General features: G+C 42.0%; 1 long non-coding RNA gene across 1 annotated transcript in view; it reads right to left on the bottom strand.

Annotated features, from left to right (window-relative positions):
• The window catches only part of LOC122709406, a 112,414-nt gene extending 107,168 nt beyond the window's left edge, over window positions 1–5,246 (bottom strand). Inside the window, exon 1 of the long non-coding RNA XR_006345505.1 lies at window positions 5,160–5,246. This is a non-coding gene — a long non-coding RNA (uncharacterized LOC122709406). The remainder of the gene's footprint in view (window positions 1–5,159) is intronic.
• Between the last annotated feature and the right edge of the window lie 12,870 nt (window positions 5,247–18,116).

Genomic DNA, 18,116 nt, shown 5'->3' with positions numbered 1-18,116 from the left:
AGAAGCCTCCTCTCATCAATTTTTTCAAAGTGAACTGTCCATAAAAAAATATTGACCTTGGCCTTGACTGACTGGCAAGAGGAATGATGTGTAAGGAAAGAGAAGAAATTCCTGATATGAAAGGTCACTCAGATGGCAGTGGGAAAGAACTAATCCCTACTAACCTTAGCCATCTGCCAGCCTGCCAGACCTCACTGATCATGCCACATGTAAATCTGGAACTCAGAAGGGGAAGGTGTCTACCGTTCTCTCTGGGCTGAGGAACCGCTGAGTACAGTCCCCTTAAGATGGAACTACTACAGTTAGAAATTCACAGGCCTCCTCTGCCGAAGCAGCACTTCTTGGGTTGATGAGCATAGAGTAGTACCAAAAGTAGCTTCAGGGCTTCACTAGTGGCTCAGCGGTAAAGAATTGCCTGCCAGTGTAGCAGAAACATGTCGGCTCCCTGATCTGGGAAGATCCCACTTACAGTGAAGGAACAAAGCCCAGGCACCGAAACTATTGAGCCTGTGCTCTGGAGCCTGCGGGCCACAACTGCTGAGCCCACACACCACAACTACTGAAGCCCGAGAGCCCATGCTCCAAAACAAGAGAGGCCACCACACAAATATAAACTGGTACAGCCACTCTGGAGAACAAAATGGAGGTTCCTTAAAAAACTAAAAATAGAGTTACCATATGACTCTGCAATCCCACTCCTGGGCATGTATCCGGAGAAAAACATGGTACAAAAAGATACATGCATCCCAATGTTCGCTGCCACACTGTTTACAAGAGCCAAGACATGAAAACAACCTAAATGTTCATTGACAGAGGAATGGATAAGGAAGATGTACATATATACAATGGCATGTTATCCAGCCATTAAAAAAATGAAATAATGCCATTTGCAGCAACATAGAGGGACCTACAGAGCAACATCCTGAGTGAAGTAAGTCAGACAAAGAAGGACAAATATCATATAGCATCCCTTATATGTGGAATCTGAAAAGAAATGATACAAACGAACCTACTTACAAAGCAAAAGGAGACTCACAGACTTAGAAAATGACCTGTGTTTGCCAGAGGGAAGGAATAGTTAGGGATTTTTGGAAGGCCATGTACACAGTTCAGTTCAGTTGCTCAGCCATGTCCACACTCTTTGCAACCCTATGGACTGCAGAACACCAGGCTTCCCTGTCCATCACCAATTCCCAGAACTTATTCAAACTCATCATGTCCATTGAGTCGGTGATGCCATCTAACCATCTCATCCTCTGTCATCTCCTTCTCCTCTCACCTTCAATCTTTCCCAGCATCAGGGTCTTTTCCAATGAGTCAGTTGTTCGAGTCAGGTGGCCAAAGTATTAGAGTTTCAGCGTCAGTCACCAACGAATATTCAGGACTGATTTCCTTTAGGATTGACTGGTGAGATTTCCTTACAGTCCAAGGAACTCTCAAGAGTCTTTTCCAACACCGCAGTTCAAAAGCATCAATTCTTCAGCACTCAGCTTTCTTTATAGTCCAATTCTCACATCTATACATGACTACTAGAAAAACCATAGCTGTGACTAGATGGATCTTTGTTGGCAAAGTAATGTCTCTGTTTTTTAATATGCTGTCTAGGTTGGTCACAGCTTTTCTTCCAAGGAGCAAGCATCTTTTAATTTGATGGCTGCAGTCACCATCTGCAGTGATTTTGGAGCCCCCATAAATAAAGTCTGTCACTGTTTCCATTGTTTCCCCATCTATGTGCCATGTAGTAATGGACCAAATGCCATGATCTTAGTTTTCTGAATGTTGAGTTTTAAGCCAACTTTTTCTCTCCTCTTTCACTTTCATCAAGAGGCTCTTTAGTTCTTCTTCACTTTCTGCCATAAAGGTTTTGTCCTCTGCATATCTGAGATTATAGATATTTTTCCCAGCAATCTTGATTCCAGCTTGTGCTTCATCCAGCCTAGCATTTCGCATGATATACTCTGCATATATGTTAAATAAACAGGATGACAATACACAGCCTTGACGTACTCCTTTCCCAACTTGGAACCAGTCTGTTCTTCCATGTCCAGTTCTAACTGTTGCTTCTTGACCTGCATACGGATTTCTCAGGAGGCAGGTCGGGTGGTCTGGTATTCCCATCTCTTTCAGAATTTTCCAGTTTATTGTGATCTACACAGTCAAAGGCTTTGGCATTGTCAATAAAGCAGATGTTTTTCTGAAACTCTCTTGCTTTTTTGATGATCCAGCAGATGTTGGCAGTTTGATCTCTGGTTTCTCTGGCTTTTCTAAATCCAGCTTGAACATCTGGAAGTTCATGGTTCAGGTACTGTTGAAGCCTGGCTCGGAGAATTTTGAGCATTACTTTGCTAGTGTGTAAGATGAGTGAAATTGTACAGTAGTTTGAACATTCTTTGGCATTGTCTTTCTTTGGGATTGGAATGAAAACTGACAATTTCCAGTCTTGTGGCCACTGATGAGTTTTCCAAATTTGCTGGTATATGGAGTGCAGCACTTTCAAATCTTTTAGGATTTAAAGTAGCTCAGCTGGAATTCCATTACCTCTGCTAGCTTTGTTCATAGTGATGCTTCCTAAGGCCCACTTGACTTCACATTCCAGGATGTCTGGCTCTAGGTGAGTGATCACACCATCATGGTTATCTGGGTCATGAAGATCTTTTTTGTACAGTTCTTCTGTGTATTCTTGCCACCTCTTCTTAATATCTTCTGCTTCTGTTAGGTCCATTTCATTTCTGTCCTTTATTGTGCCCATCTTTGCATGAAATGTTCCCTTGGTATCTCTAATTTTCTTGAAGAGATCTCTAGTCTTTTCCATGTACACACTGCTATATTTAAAATGGATAACCAACAAAGACCTACTGTATAGCCCATGGAACTCTGCTCAATATTATGTGCCAGCCTGTATGGAAGGGAGTTTGGGGGAAGAATGGATACATGCATATGTGCGGTTGAGTTCCTTCACTGTTCACCCGAAACTACCACTACATTGTTAATCGGCTATACTACAAAACAAAATGCTTTTAATGTTAAACAGAATTAAAATTAAGGAAAAAAAAACAAAAGAGCCCACCACAATAAGAGGTCCAAGCACCACAACTAGAGGGTAGCCCCGTCTCAACACAACTAGAAAAGAGCCCACAAAGCAGTGAATATCCAGCATAGACAAAAACATGAATTTTTTTAATTATTTGAAAAAAAAACAGCTTCAAGGATCCCTGTAAGAGACCAAGTGTTTGAAACAGTTGGATCTCCAGAAGACGTCTGTCCAGGAAGATGCTCTCAACTCTCAACTCCACATAGAACCAGGGGTAATTAAACTTCTCACCTAGAGTGTACCCAGAGAAAAGAATTCAGTATATTTCAGTGAATGTTCACCAAATCCAAATCATTTCCCTCCTTGACTCTTGGCTTTCATACCCTCTTCTGCATATGATTTTTAAAGTATTTTCTGTTAAGGACAAAGAAACGGTCAGTAAAAGACATTTTCACAGAAAGGCACAGAGTTGTACCCTAGGAACAAGATTGAGACAGGCATGAAACTAAGTGGCCAGGGATACAGCACAGATTGGTGATTCAAATTAATTTTACCAAAGGATTTGCCTGGTATCTGTTCATTCCTGTACTGGGTTGCAGTGGTGGGATCTTGTGATCTCCTCACAGTAAGAATCAAAACCACAATGAGATACCACTTCATATCTACTAAGATGGTTATACTCAAAAAAAGTAACAAGCATGATGATAATGTAGAGAAACTGGAACCCTCATACATTGCTGGTGGGCATATAAAATGGTGCAGTGGCAGAAAATAGGCAGGTTCTCAAAAAGTTAAACACAGAATTACCATAGCAATTCCACTCCTAGATATACACCCAAAAAGACTGAAAACAGGTATTCAAATACTTGTACACATATATTCACAGTAGCACTGTTCATAATAACTAAAAGATACAAACAAAACAAGTGTCTATCAACTAATGAATTGATAGACAAATCATTGTATATACAGACAATGAAAAGGAACAGTATTCAGCCATAAAAAGGAACGCAGTATTGATACATGCTATGATGCTGATGAACTTCAAAAACATTTTGCCAAGTGAAAGAAGTCCGTCACAACAGGTTACATGTATGATTCCATTTATATGAAACATCCATAAAATGTAAACCCACAGAGATAGACAGCAGACTGATGGCTTCCAGGGACTAAGGGGAGGAAGGAACAGGCAGTAACTACTTCATGGATGTAGGGTTTTTTTGAGGGCAAGGAAAATGTTTTGGAACTAGATAAAGGTGTTGTTTGCAAAACATTATGAATGTGCTAAATGCCACTGAACTATACAGCTGAAAATGATTAATTTTATGTTATTTGAATTTCACCTCAATTTTAAAAGGAGACAGGAAATATCAACAATTATAATAATAGCACAGATTTCAAACAGTAAGGAAGTTTATACAATGGTCTTCAAAATGTGAAAATACCCAGAGTAAACTAGAGTTTGGACAGAAGAGGGAGCAAGAAACACACAGACATATAGAATTTACATTTTTTTTTTTAAATTCTGAAAATACACTGATTTTTTTTTCCAGGATCATGTCACTACTCTTCTCCTTGAATTGCAATATCTTCTAAAATTAGTAGAGAATTTTAAAAATGAATAAACACTTCAATACCGAGAAAGAAATATTGAGGACTCACATAATTTTCAGCATGAGGGGCTGACCTGAGAGATCATTCAGTCCAACTGCCCTTATTTTACAAATGGGAAAAAAAGACTCAGAGAGACAACCTACATGCCTCGCCCAAGGTCACACCACAGAGCCGGAGCTAGCAGCAGCCTGGGCTTGTTTGGGGACTGTGCTTTCCAGGATAGAAGCTCCAACTGTGTTCTCTGTAGTTTTATTTTTTTCTCTTGAATCACATATCTAAAATGTTTCCAGGCCTGTAGCAAATCACTGTCAGCCACCCCTTCCTCAGCTTTTCAGCATTCACATCCAAGGAAAATCAGGTTAAAATTAACATCTCTAGCACAGCCTTACATGGTAAAGCCCCAAACATTCAGCCCAGCATGTGTCAGATGTCAGCAGAGCAAGCCAGCACACTGTGGCCTTATTCCCAGGAAGGGGAAGCGGGGGTTAAGAGACTGTATGTACATGCCACCTACCTGTCAGCTATGGTCAACACAGCTTTTGAGAATCAGTCCAAAGGGCCTGAACTCCTCTCCCAGATTCTGCCATGCAGATCATTCTTCCAGCCCTCGCCTTCTACACTAGAGGGCTGATTAAGCAGTTTCCCCAAACAAAGGCCATTCTCTCCCAAGCCCAGCTGTCTAAATAAATTTTTGCATTTTTTTTTAACCCAACTGCATGCATGTCTTAGGACTTCTTTCGAACTTGCTGATGTATTCCCTTCCTCCCCTTCCTACACCAGTTACCAGGATGAGACACTTCCTTAACGGCCTCCACAAAAGCAGAGTCTGCAGTGAACACCCTGCATGTATTTCAACTCAAGGTTATAATGCAGATAAGGAACAGTCAAAGCCGGAACTAAACTTGAAAGCTCCCTACCCTGAGAGGGCAATCCTAAACTGGATACCAGCAGCTCAAACATTACTATTTAATTTTGCTAACAGTGGCCATTTGTCTTCATTAAATATTCAAACATTCAGCTCCTGAAATACAATTTTCTTGTCAAATGCGAATTTATGTCAGTGCCATTAGGAGCACTAATACAGCCCAATGTCATGCCAGAAAGGTCTCTCTCCCCTAATTATTTAATTTTGAATACAAGTGGGATTTTATTTTGGGATTAAGAGTGGGCTCTGGAGTTATCCGTGTGGTCTTAGGTAACTGTATACAACCTCCTTTGACCTCAGTTGGTTCATCTCTAAAATGACATAACAATGAGCATCTACCTCTTAAAGCAACTTTGAGAAGACAGAATATTTGCACTGCATCTATGAGCACCTGGCACATTCTAAGTGCTCAATAAATATTATCTACTAATATCCTTGCCCAGAGAAGGCACGTTAATTACTCTTCAATCAAGGAGAAGAGCCTATCCACAGCTAGGGGTGGACTATTGCTAATATTTAGGGGCAACATATCTTCAGGAACAGCTCAAAGAAGAATCCAGGAGTCCCCAACCTGTGATCTAATACCTGATAACCTGAGGAGGAGCTGATATAGTAATACTAGAAATAAAGTGCACAGTAAATGTAATACATTTAAATCATTCCAGAAACCATCCTCCCTCCCCCAGCCATGGAAAAATTGTCTTCCACAAAACTGGTCTCTGGTGCCCAAAAAGCTGGGGACTGGTGCATGAACCTGTCTATTCTGAACTTCCACAGGCTCCGAAAGGATTCCTGAGTTGGAAGGCCTGATCTACAGCCCTCTCCAGATCTTATTCCCTCTCCAACATACCAGAAACCCTCTGCTTGTATACCTCTAGCAATAGGAAACTCCCCTCTTGGCCAGGCAGTTCATGCCTTTTTTGGCTGCTTACTGTTTCTACTTCTGTCCTCTGGGTCCATGCAGCAGAAGGTGCTTAGTCCTTCAAATACGTAAAATCATCATGTTTCTGAAAATCCCCGTGTTCCTAAAGTGTTATCCCAGGGCCTGACTAACAGCCCCTCCATAGGAACTCCTGCTTGTCAATACACTTCAGAACCACCCAGTTTCTGGAAGGGAGTCTGCCCAGCTCTAAGGCAGCCAGGCTAGAAAGAGGATTGTAAAGAAAGCAAGGGGAACAGGTCTTCTTTATCCTTCTACCCATGAAATAAGGAATGAAGTAATGTATGAAAAATATTCAGCATGGAGTTTGACATATAATATTCACTGGACACTCTGTTTCCTTTCTCCTCCCTTCCTAAAGTCATATGGAAAGCATAAATAAATAAGTTAGGTTCTGGGCTTCCCTTGTGGCTCAGCTGGTAAAGAATCTGTCCACAATGTGGGAGACCTGGGTTTGATCCCTGGGTTGGGAAGATCCCCTGAAGAAGGGAAAGGCTACCCACTCCAGTATTCTGGCCTAGAGAATTCCATGCACTATACCCATGGGGTCGCAAAGAGTCAGACACAACTGAGCAACTTTCACTTTCACTTCAAGTTGGGTTCTAATTACATTGCTGGAGACTCAGGAAGATCTAGCAGCTTGCCCTCAATTACAGAGTGGTTAAGCAAGGATATGAACCCAGGCCACCTGATGTAAAGTCCCTTGTGTTTTCCTCCACACCAGACATGTCTTCCACAGCTCATCATAACATGCTTAAGGGCTCAGCTGTAACACAAACTAGTCACTCACATTGAGCCTGCAGTCATTGACTTTGACTGGGCTCCACCAAGCTACCATAGTCAATAAAAATATCCCTCTAGACCAGGGCTCTGCAAAGTGTAACCTGTGGGCCAAATTTCACCACTGCTTGTTTTTGTAAACGTAGATTTTTTGGAACATAGCCATGCCCATTTACTTTCATATTATGGCTGTTTTCACACTGCAATGGCAAAGTTGAATAGAGACTGTATGGTCTCCAAAATCTAAAGCATTTACAAGGTAGCCCACTACAAAAAAAAAAGTTTGTCAACCCTGCTCTAGACCCATACTATACTGGCAATAGCTCATTGTCCTATAGATAATCCTAAAACCACGAGTGAGAGGAACAATGAAATCACAATGTTTTGAAATAGTATTTCTCTCAGTGGATATTTCTTAAATACATGTATATGTGTTGGGACTTTTTCCACATTAACCATAATCCACTTTTCTAGGATTGGCTATACAATCACAGAACTATTGTTAGACCTGTTTCAATCTCTGTTTCATGTGATAATTTCTCAAATCACTGTAAGAGTAGCTTTGCGGATAGCAGTTTCCATTTTTCCAACTTCCAGGCAGGTTGCCTCGTCCACTGTGTACAGTTTTGGCAGGACTTTCAATCAAGGTGCCCTGCCGTCCTCTAACCAAAGACGGGCTTGAGACTCAAATGGCCCATTAGGACTCCTTTCCCAGAATTTCACACCTGGAATATCATAACTCATGGCCAGAAATTTAGTGAGAACTGATTTGTACCTGCAGCAGTGTCCTTCCAAGATTCCTGATTCCTGCTGCTCTGCAAATAGTCCTTCCCAAGCCTGGTTCTTCAGATGTAAGCTCCACTTTAAACCAAGTTGACCAGATCAGTGGGTCACTTGTAACCAGTCCCAGCTGATATAATCAGTTCATAAAAACCTGCAGGGTAGGAGAATTTGTCTCTAAGGAATCATATTCCTTCTAAAAAAAACAGAACTACAGGAGAAAGGTCTTGATTGAACCTATAAAACCTTAGAAGAGATTTTTAATTCAGTTTTTGAATGCAGGAACATACAAGGAGATTATGATCATCATGTCAGATTTTAAGTTAGTACCAATAGTCATCATATAGTGAATTCCTGATGCCCATGTAATCTTACTTCTCTAGGAGTAGTAGCTGATTTCTTTGTGACAACTTGGTACCTTTAGTATTGAGCCTCAGCAGTTACCTCCCCAAAGTGTCCACTTGGGGACATTGGCCAGTTTGTGATGATAAAATTTTGGGTGAGGATTTTCATTGTCTTTAACATGTAACTGACAAGATAACAAAGCACAACTCACCACGTCTGATTCCTGACATTCACACCAGAGGGTGTTGGGGGATGCTAGGAACTAGGATGACCCAGGAGATCAGTGCAGACTGATCAATGCAGGGGTACCCATAGACTCTGGTCTCAACACCAAAAAGTCTGCCAGGCAGTGAGAAAGCAGTGGGTATCCAAAGGACAGAAAAAATGAAAATTTCCTCTGGAAAGTCAGTTCCTCATGAACTGAACTGTAGAAGGACTCTGAAAATCATTTTGTTGTTGTTGTTCAGTTGCTAAGTCATGTCTGACTCTTTGCAACCCCATGGACTGCATCATGCCAGGCTTCCCTGTCCTTCGCTATCTCCCAGAGTTTGCTCAAACTCATGTCCATTGAGATGGTGATGCCATCCAACCATCTAGTCCTCTGTCGCCCCCTTCTCCTTCTGCCCTCAATCTTTCCCAGCATCAGGGTCTTTTCCAATAAGTCAGTTTAAGACCATTTAGTCCACTGACTATCTGAGGAAGGAATCCCCTTCCGAAAAAAAAATTCTGAAAGTTGGGTTTCACTACAGCTGTCCATTTGAGTACCATCAATGATGGTGAACTCATTACCCGTAAGACAGCTCACTTCATTTTTAAACAGCACAATTTATTAGCAACTTCTAACAACTCTGATTTGAATAAAATCACAAAAAACTACTCCTCCCTCTTTTCTGTGGTCATCCTTCACACCTACATTGATCATAGTTTTCATAGCCCACTATACCTTCTCAACTTCTAACCCAATACCACAGATGGTCCAAATCATTTTTCATGTGCCATGGATTAAGTTTTTACTTTCCTGCCTGTAGAGGTCAACCAGGCCCTGGCAGGAAAGATATGGCACACCCAAATTTAGTAACATGTGGACGGAATAATGAAAGGACCATTTACAAAAGTGGGAGCAGAGGGTAGGGAAAGTAAAAGGGATTGTACGATATCCCAGGGTATTGAAGAAACAAGGAAAACAGCTAGCAGAACCTGGGTACAGAGCAAGCAAAGTAAAGAGGATTGCCTGGCAGGACCTGTGACCTTAAGCTTCAGATGGTAGCCTCACAGGAATGAGTTGGTGAAATAAAAACTCTTCCCTACCTCTTCTCCTTGACTCTGATCTCCTGCCAGAGCGTTCCATTGGCCAAACATAATTGGAAACTTGAGGAAAAGGAAGTCCATCAGTGCACTTCATACAAGGTTAAATCCTTGGGACATATAGCAAAGCAGTGAGAAGATCTGAGGAGCAAATGGAAAATATCACAGGACATCTCATGTCATGTCATGTCAGCATTGTGTGTGTGTGTGTGTGTGTGTGTGTGTGTTAGTAGCTCAGTTGTGTCTGATTCTTTGCAACCCCATGGGCTGTAGCCCTCCAGGCTCCTCTGTCCATGGAATCTTCCAGGCAAGAATACCAGAGTGGGTAGCCATCCCCTTCTCCAGGGCATCTTCCTGACCCAGGGATGAAACCTGGGTCTCCTGCATTGTAGGTGGACTCTACCATCTGAGCTACCAGAGAAGACCACTCAGCATGTATACACTTTTTTTAAAAAATACTTATGTATTTATTTGGCTTCATTGAGTCTTGGTTGTGGCACAAGAGATCTTCATTGCCTCACGTGGCATCTTTCATTGCAGGGCACAGACTCTCCAGTTATAGCACAAAGGCTTAGTTGCTCCAAGGCATGTGGGATCCTAGGTCCCCCACCAGGAATCAAACCCTCTGCATTGCAAGGCAGACTTTTAACCACTGAACCACCAGAGAAGTCCCATGCATTTGCTTTTATTCTGGTAACAGCACCTCAGTTTTCTTCTGGGGAACCCCTTCCCTCCCATTCTCCTGTCACATGATTTAAGCCCATTTGATAGCATCTCTACCAGCGGGGGAGGTCCTGTGACTCAGGCCTGCCTAGTCAGCACCACACCCCTCTAACCACGGTAACTGGCTCAGAAATAGAACTCATTTAAGACCAATGCAAAGCAAACTGCTGTTTTTCTGCAGGAGAGGCATGTTCTCCTTCCCCTTATGTTGGAAGATATTAGCCTGGAGCTACTGGAAGCCACATGTCCCCCCAAGGGAAGAACCTGGATAAAGAGAAAATCAACTCAGAGGAAGGCAGAGCCAAGAGAGGGAAAGACTCGCTCCTGATAATGTTGTTTTGAGTTCCTATATCCAATTGTGCCTGAAATCTACCCTGTCCATTCCAGTCTGAAATTTAAATGATATTGAAGGGAGTCTCCTGGTGGTCCTGTGGTTAGGAATCTGTCTTGTAATGCAGGGGATGTGAGTTCAGTCTCTACTTTGGGAATGGAGATCCCATGTCTGAGGAGCAACTGGGCCCATGAGCCACACTGGAGAGTCTGCTTTCCCCAGCGCAAGATCTCACATGGTGCACCAACTATCCCGCATGCCACAAATGGGACCCAAGGCAGCCAAATAAATAAATAGACAAATATTAAAAATGATAATAATAAATGATATTGAAAAGACAAGATCCTATAGTCTAAACAGCACCTTCTAGCTAGGCAACATTGGCAAAACACTTTACTTTGTGATCTTCAAGTTCCTTGACTTTAAAACAGGAAATTATAATGCCCTGCCACCCTCTTAGGCTTACTGTGAATACCAAACAAAATCACAGATTTAAAGGTCCCTTGTGAACTACAAGGCACTGTGTAAATATCACAGATTCTCCTCCAGGTCATCCCCACCTTCAGATGCACCACCCTCAGGACATTGGTAACGCAGTGTTCCACAGTCAGGGGCACACAACATTCTAAAATTACTTCCCAGGCTGAGTAATGACATATTGGAAAGCAGCTGTCAAGAGCAATGGCAATCTCCACATTGCCAAATGGAAAAAAAGAAAGAAAGAAAGAAATTGACAAAATCGACTTTATTTTAGAGACAGACTGGAATCAGCAACTAAGAAATAGAATAATGAGAAAAATTCTACTGAATTAAAAACTATGTCTGAAACAATGTCAGAGCAGAGGAAGAGAGAAACAGGCAAAAGTGAAGAAAAATGGTCCATGCTCTGGGGCACTGTGATTCAAACTGCAATAATCACAGCTGGGAAGCAACAGAGTCAAAATCAAAAACCACGGAACAGACAAGACAGAGTGCTTCCCTGAGGACAGAGAACTGTTGAAAGGGAAAGCCCATACATTACAACCATAAAATACTGGGAAAGAATAAAGGCAGAGGCCAGCCAGTGGGGCAGTAAACCCAAGCTCAGAAAAACAGAAAGATATCAAAGGTCTCACAGCTGAAGCCAGCATGATGGTGAGCACAGAATCTGAGAGCGCTTCACCCAGTGGCTAAACCCCATGTGGAAATTTCAAAACTGGAATGGGAAAAATTCGAAGCACAGCTAGGAAAATGTCTTACCACAGAGGCAAAAGAAAAAAAAACACATCTGCAAAATGCTTCAGTGTGCTCCTCAGTAGCTCACCTCACAAATACCAGGCTTGGATAAAGTGCTTGGCGGTGTGCTGGTCCAGCAATTTGATTCTATTGCAGACTAAAATTAAAGAGCAGAGGAAAAACTGATCGTCAACATGCCAAGTGCACCATAGTTTACCAACGGACTAAAAACTGAAAGATGGGTTAAGCCCAAATGAAAGTAAAATCTCTCTTGTCCAACTGAAGAAACAAAGTGCTCAAAAGAAATGTATTTCAAAAATGACTTTTGGCATCAAGCCAAGGACTGTGTTAACTTTTATGTGGGCTTTCCAGGTGGTGCTAGTGGTAAAGAATCCGCCTGCCAGTGCAGGAGACATAAAAGACGTAGGTTTGATCCCAAGGTTGGGAAGATCCCCTTGAAAGGGGAATGGTAACCCACTCCAGTGTTCTTGCCTGGAGAATCCCATGGACAGAGGAGACAGAAGCAACATAGTCCTTCCCCTATCCTCAACACACCCCCAATCAAATAACGATCCCGTTGAGGAGGAAAATCTCACTAGACCAAGACAGAATGTAGGATGGAACACAGCAGCTGGAACAAACCAGACTTGTGTAGTGTAGAGCAGGTGTCTGCTCAATGAAAATGCCCCCTCCACCAAAAAAAAAAAAAAACACCAGACTCACATCACCATTTTCTTCCCTCGTTTAGGAGGAAATGAATGAATCAACTGGAAAAGATTTGTTGGTACTTTCATCCCCCTCCCGCTCGTCCCTCCCCAAACACAGCATCATCCTGCCCCTCCCACATCCAGACTGTACTTCTTTCCTTGATTCCTGTTACTACTACCCTTGTCTTGGCCACTGTCTTCTCTCTTGCCTGGACCACCCAGATCATCTGCTCATTCCCATTCTCTGTCCCTTATAATCAGTCCTCTACTCATGTAAACTAAATCAAAACCCTTCTATGGCTGCAAGACTACAATGAAATATCAATTCCTCCAAGACCCTGTACCTTCCAGCTTCTGACCACTCCTTTAGCTCATTTCATGCGACACTCCACCTCACTCCATCCAGCCTCACTGACTGCTCTGTTCTGTGAATGCTCCACACTCTTTGCCACCAAAATATTTTAGCATATACTTTTCTGTCTGTGATGCTATTCCCTCCCACTCTTTACCTAACCCTTCTTCACCATGAAGTCTCAATTTAAAAGTTTCTCCTGGGAACTCCTTGGCAGTCCAGTGGCTAGGATTCTACACTTTCACTGCACAGGGCCCATGTTCAATCCCTGGTCAGGGAACTAAGATCCCGAAAGCTGCATGGTGTGGCCAAAAATCAAACAAGTTCCTTCCCTCAGAGAAGTCCTTCTAAGCTCCCACCAAAAATTAGGCCTCAGAGCACCCTGTACTTTTCTTTACCATAGTTGGTAATTACACATATTTATTCTGTCTCTGACTCCTCACAATACTAAAAAGTTAGGAACTTCTCTGCTTGCTCCCTACTGTACACCCAGATCCTAGATTAGATCTTGGCACCCAGCAGGGAATCAGAAAATACTTGCTGAATGAAAAAATATCCTCTGCAATAACATGGTGTAGAAAAGTAGAAATTATGTCCTCTTTATTCAAAGTGCATCCAATCTAAAATACACAAAACAAACAGAAGCAGAATAAAATAGAAGAAAATCACATGTAGGACAGACTATATGGAAAGTGCCATAGAGGTGCATAGGCAGTCCATATAAGTTACAAAACAGAAAACACTAAGAAATTTCTATCTTCATGGGAACCTCCCCATGGAGTCACTAGTAATCACTATTTTCTACAAAGGCTACCAAAACTAAAATTAAAAAAAAAAAAACAAATAAAACCCACCTACCTGTCCATAAACAGAAACTAAAGAATCTCTGCTTACTAACCTAGGATTGCAACCAGTGAAAAGTGAAAATGTTAGTTGCTCAGTCGTGTTCGGCTTTTTGTAACCCAATGGACTATAGCCCACCAGGCTCCTCCGTCCACGGGATTTCCCAGGCAAGAATACTAGAGTGGGTTGCCATGCCCTTCTCCAGAAGATCTTTCCCACCCAGGGATCGAACCTGGGTCTCCTGCACTGCAGGGAGATTCTTTACTGTCTGAGGCGCCAGGAAACCAACCGATAGCCAACTGTACCAGCAGCACTAAAACTATGCTGACTGCCTGTGTAGTTCCCAATTCCCATCACCTGAGAAGTACAGAAATCTGGAAGAAAAAACTAACCCCAAAACTGGTTCCACTTGAAGACATAGTGTTGGAAAGCATCACACCTACACTTAAACAAGGAACAAGCTAAAGAAACTGCAAATTAACAATTTTTTATGAAATCAGAAAACTGAGGTCACAGAGCCAATAACCAACACAGAATCTGAGGAAAGACAGGCATCCACAAGGAAGAAACAGGACCCAGGCCTTTGCTTAACTGGGACTAACACCTGACACCACAGAAGCCATTAAGAATTTAGTCAGAAATGTTTAACAAATTACTGAAGGCCAAACAAATGCTCACTAAGGGCTGCAGTAATAGAAGTTGGGTGAAGGGTGTATGGGAGCTTCCTGTACTATCTTTGCAACTCTTCTTTAAGTCCAAAACTATTTACAACAAAAATAACTGGGGACTCATGAGTACCAATGAACGTGAACAGAGGCAAACTGAAAACATGTCTCCTGGGATGTCTGGAACCCCAGGCATGCATGGAACTCTCAAAAGAAACAATGTCCATGAAAATGACCTCACTCACCAAGAATGGGGGGGGGGGGGGGGCGGAGACAGGAACTCTAATGACTAAGTCAGTCCACAGACCCAACAAACAGTTTTCACCCCTGAAAAAGTATGTATACATTTATTTTGCATTTCTAGAAATTAGAATTGAGGTTCACTTCACATTAGTGAAAATAAATGCAGAAGGAAGGTAAGGGATGCATGGACACCAAAAAACAGAAAACCCATTGGGGTAAATTTAAGCAAGAATTAATTGACTATAAAAATAATGAGGATGGGGGCACAAGGTATATGAGAACTCCAAGTACTTTCCACTCAATTTTGCCATGAACCTAAAACTGCTTTTAAAAACAGTTTACTTTTTAAAAAATAAATACATGATGATAACCTTTTGTACGGAAAACAAAATGGAATTAAAATACTAGATAAAAATAGCACAGAAGATGAAAAAGCTACTCAAAGCAGACTTTCTAAAATTATTAATCTTATTCAGGAGGAAGACAGAAATATTAATTTACTTTAGACATTGTTAAAAAATATATATGTGACTAACTACTTCCTTTTAAAAATCAGTTTCAAGATGACAACACACACACTGATACAAATGGAAGAACTTCCGCTGGAAAAAACCTTAAAACTGAGCAACTTCTACACATGGGGCAAAGCAGAAGTCCACAGGAAGCAGGTGGGAAAGGCTGGGACACAGGCCCCTCTCCCCTCCCCGCAGCCAGCATTCGCAGGAGACCCTCAGTCAGAAGGAAACAGCACCCAGGACACCTCTGAGGAGCAAAGGATTTGAACCCCACACAAGGTACCCCAACCTTTAAGAGCTGTACCTGAGAGGTGAGCGCCCAAAATGTCTAGCTTTGAAAATCAGCTGGGGCGCACATGCCAAAGACCCAGAAGACTGCAGGGACCTGAGCAAACCCGGGTTTGCCTGACCCTGGGCCCAGCGCAGAGCAGCCGCTGGGCACCCAGACTTTGTGTGGAGGAGGCTCCTCTGCTTGTCCCGAACTTCGGCCTGAGGGGCAGGCCTCTGATTTTGACACACATTCGGGGTCTTACTGGAGTGCTCTCTGCAAGGGGAGACTGGTGGCCAGATCTCTGTACCTGCCCTCCGCCTCGCCTCAGGCGGGCACCATGTTAGCGCCTCAGGATGCCCGCCGCCTCCCGGAAGCGAGCTCTTCACGCCTCCAGCTGCCCGGGTCGGTCTTCACAGCTGCCGCCAAATGAAGTCCGTTGATCACCCGGCTCTGTGGGCAATTGCCCGTTGGCCAAAAAAGCCAAAGCTTAGGAAGGTTGGAAACATGCCATGTCTCAGAGTTTGTAATGGTGGACTCTGAAGAAAACTTGGGACTCCAGAACTCAGGCTTCCAGAAGTAAATGCTGTCTTGTATTTGTCAGTTTGAGTGAAAAGCCTTGAAATGGGCATTTTCTTTAAGTCTGAATTCCTATCTTGGAGTGACTCCTCATTTACCTCAAGAGAATAATCTCAGGCATCTACAAGTATTTAGCTACGAAATAGTCCTGACAGTTCAGAAGCAGGATTAAAGATGATTTTTTTTCTCAGCTTTTTCTGATCCACATGTTCTATAAAAACATGAATTACTTTGGGTTTTTTTAAATATTTATTTTTGGCTGCGAGGGGTCTTAGTTGTAGCCGGTGGGATCTAGTTCCCTGACCAGTAATTAAACTCCAGCCCCCTGCACAGAGTCTTAGCCACTGGACCACCAAGGAAGTCCCATTTTCATATTTTAAAAAGAGGTTTTTAATATTGGAAAGGAACTTAAGATGTTTAATATGCTTTCACGTTCTAGCATCCTATCACTTTATGGTAGGCAAATACTGGATTTTAAGGTACATTAAGTCTCAAGCTAACACAAGCCTGTTGAAAACATGAGAGATTAACATTTTTAAAGCTATTAGATTTTATAGTCATGATTATCCTATTGTCTTGTCTGTGTTGATGACAAAAACACAAACTGCTGATGATGTTCCATCCTACCCCCAGCCTGTTTTTTGCTTTGCAGACTTTCCTTCATCTTTCAAGTCCCACTCCCTGGTCCCTTGGTCTGGACTTCCACAAAACAGGAGGCACATCTGAAGCTTAGCCCTTTAGCACACTCAATGTGTTACTTTATCTGATTCCCAAATAAACTAAAAGATCCTTGAGGGCAAAGGCTAGTTCTATTTTTTTCCCCCTGTCTTTTTTAATTGATGTATAGTATACATTTCAGGTATACAATATAATAATTCACTATTTTTAAAGGTTATAATCCATATATAGTTATGGGAAAATATTGGCTATATTCTCTGTGCTGTACCATATATCCTGATAGTTTGTAACTCTTAATCCTCTACCCCGAATTTGTCCTTGTCTGGGAATCTGTTTTATTTTTTAGACTCCACACATAAGTGATATTATACAGTTATTTGTCTTTCACTGTCCAACTTATTTCACCAAGCAAATTACCCTCCAAGTCCATCTATTTTGTTGCAAATGGCAAAATTTCATTCTTCTTATAGCTAACTAGTATTCCACTGTATATACGTATCACATCTTCCTTATCCATTCATCTGTTGATGGACATTTAGGTTGCTACCTATCTTGGCTATTGTAAATAATGCTTCTATGAACATTAGGAAGCGTATATCATTTCAAATTAATGTTTTTGTTTTCTTCAGATATACAACCAGGGATGGAATTGCTAGATCATATGGTAGTTCTGGGCTCCCCAACTTGCTCAGTGGTAAAGAATCTACCTCCCACTGCAGGAGACACCAGAGACTCAAGTTCAGTCCCTGGGTGGGAAAGATCACCTGGAGGAGGAAATGGCAAGCCATTCCAGTATTCTTGCTGGGAAAATACCCTGGATAGACGCGCCTGAAGAGCTACAGTCCATAGAATTGCAAAAGAGTCAGACACGACAGCATGCACACAAGCACACACGGTAGTTCTATTTTTAGTTTTTTGAGAAACTGCCATACTGTCTTCACAGTGGCTGCACCAATTTACATTCCCACCAACTGTGTACAAGAATTTCCATTTCTCCACATCCTCTCCAGCATTTGTTATTTTGTGTTCTTTTTGATGATAGCCATTCTGATAAGTGTGAGGTGATACCTCATTTTCGTTTTGATTTGCATTTAGCAATTTTGAGCATCTTTTCATGTGCCCGTTAGCCATCTGTATGTCTTTAGAAAAATGTATATTCAGGTCTTCTGCCCATTTCTTAGTTGGGTTGTTTGTTTTTTGATGTTGAGTTGTATGAGTGGTTTATATATTTTGAAGATTAACCACTTATTGGTCGTATCACTGACAAATATTTTCTT

The sequence above is a fragment of the Cervus elaphus genome, chromosome 15, assembly GCF_910594005.1.
Source record: "Cervus elaphus chromosome 15, mCerEla1.1, whole genome shotgun sequence".
NCBI classification, from domain to species: domain Eukaryota; kingdom Metazoa; phylum Chordata; class Mammalia; order Artiodactyla; family Cervidae; genus Cervus; species Cervus elaphus.
The sequence above is the reverse complement of the archived record's forward strand: the minus strand, read 5'-3'. Positions and strand labels throughout refer to the sequence as shown.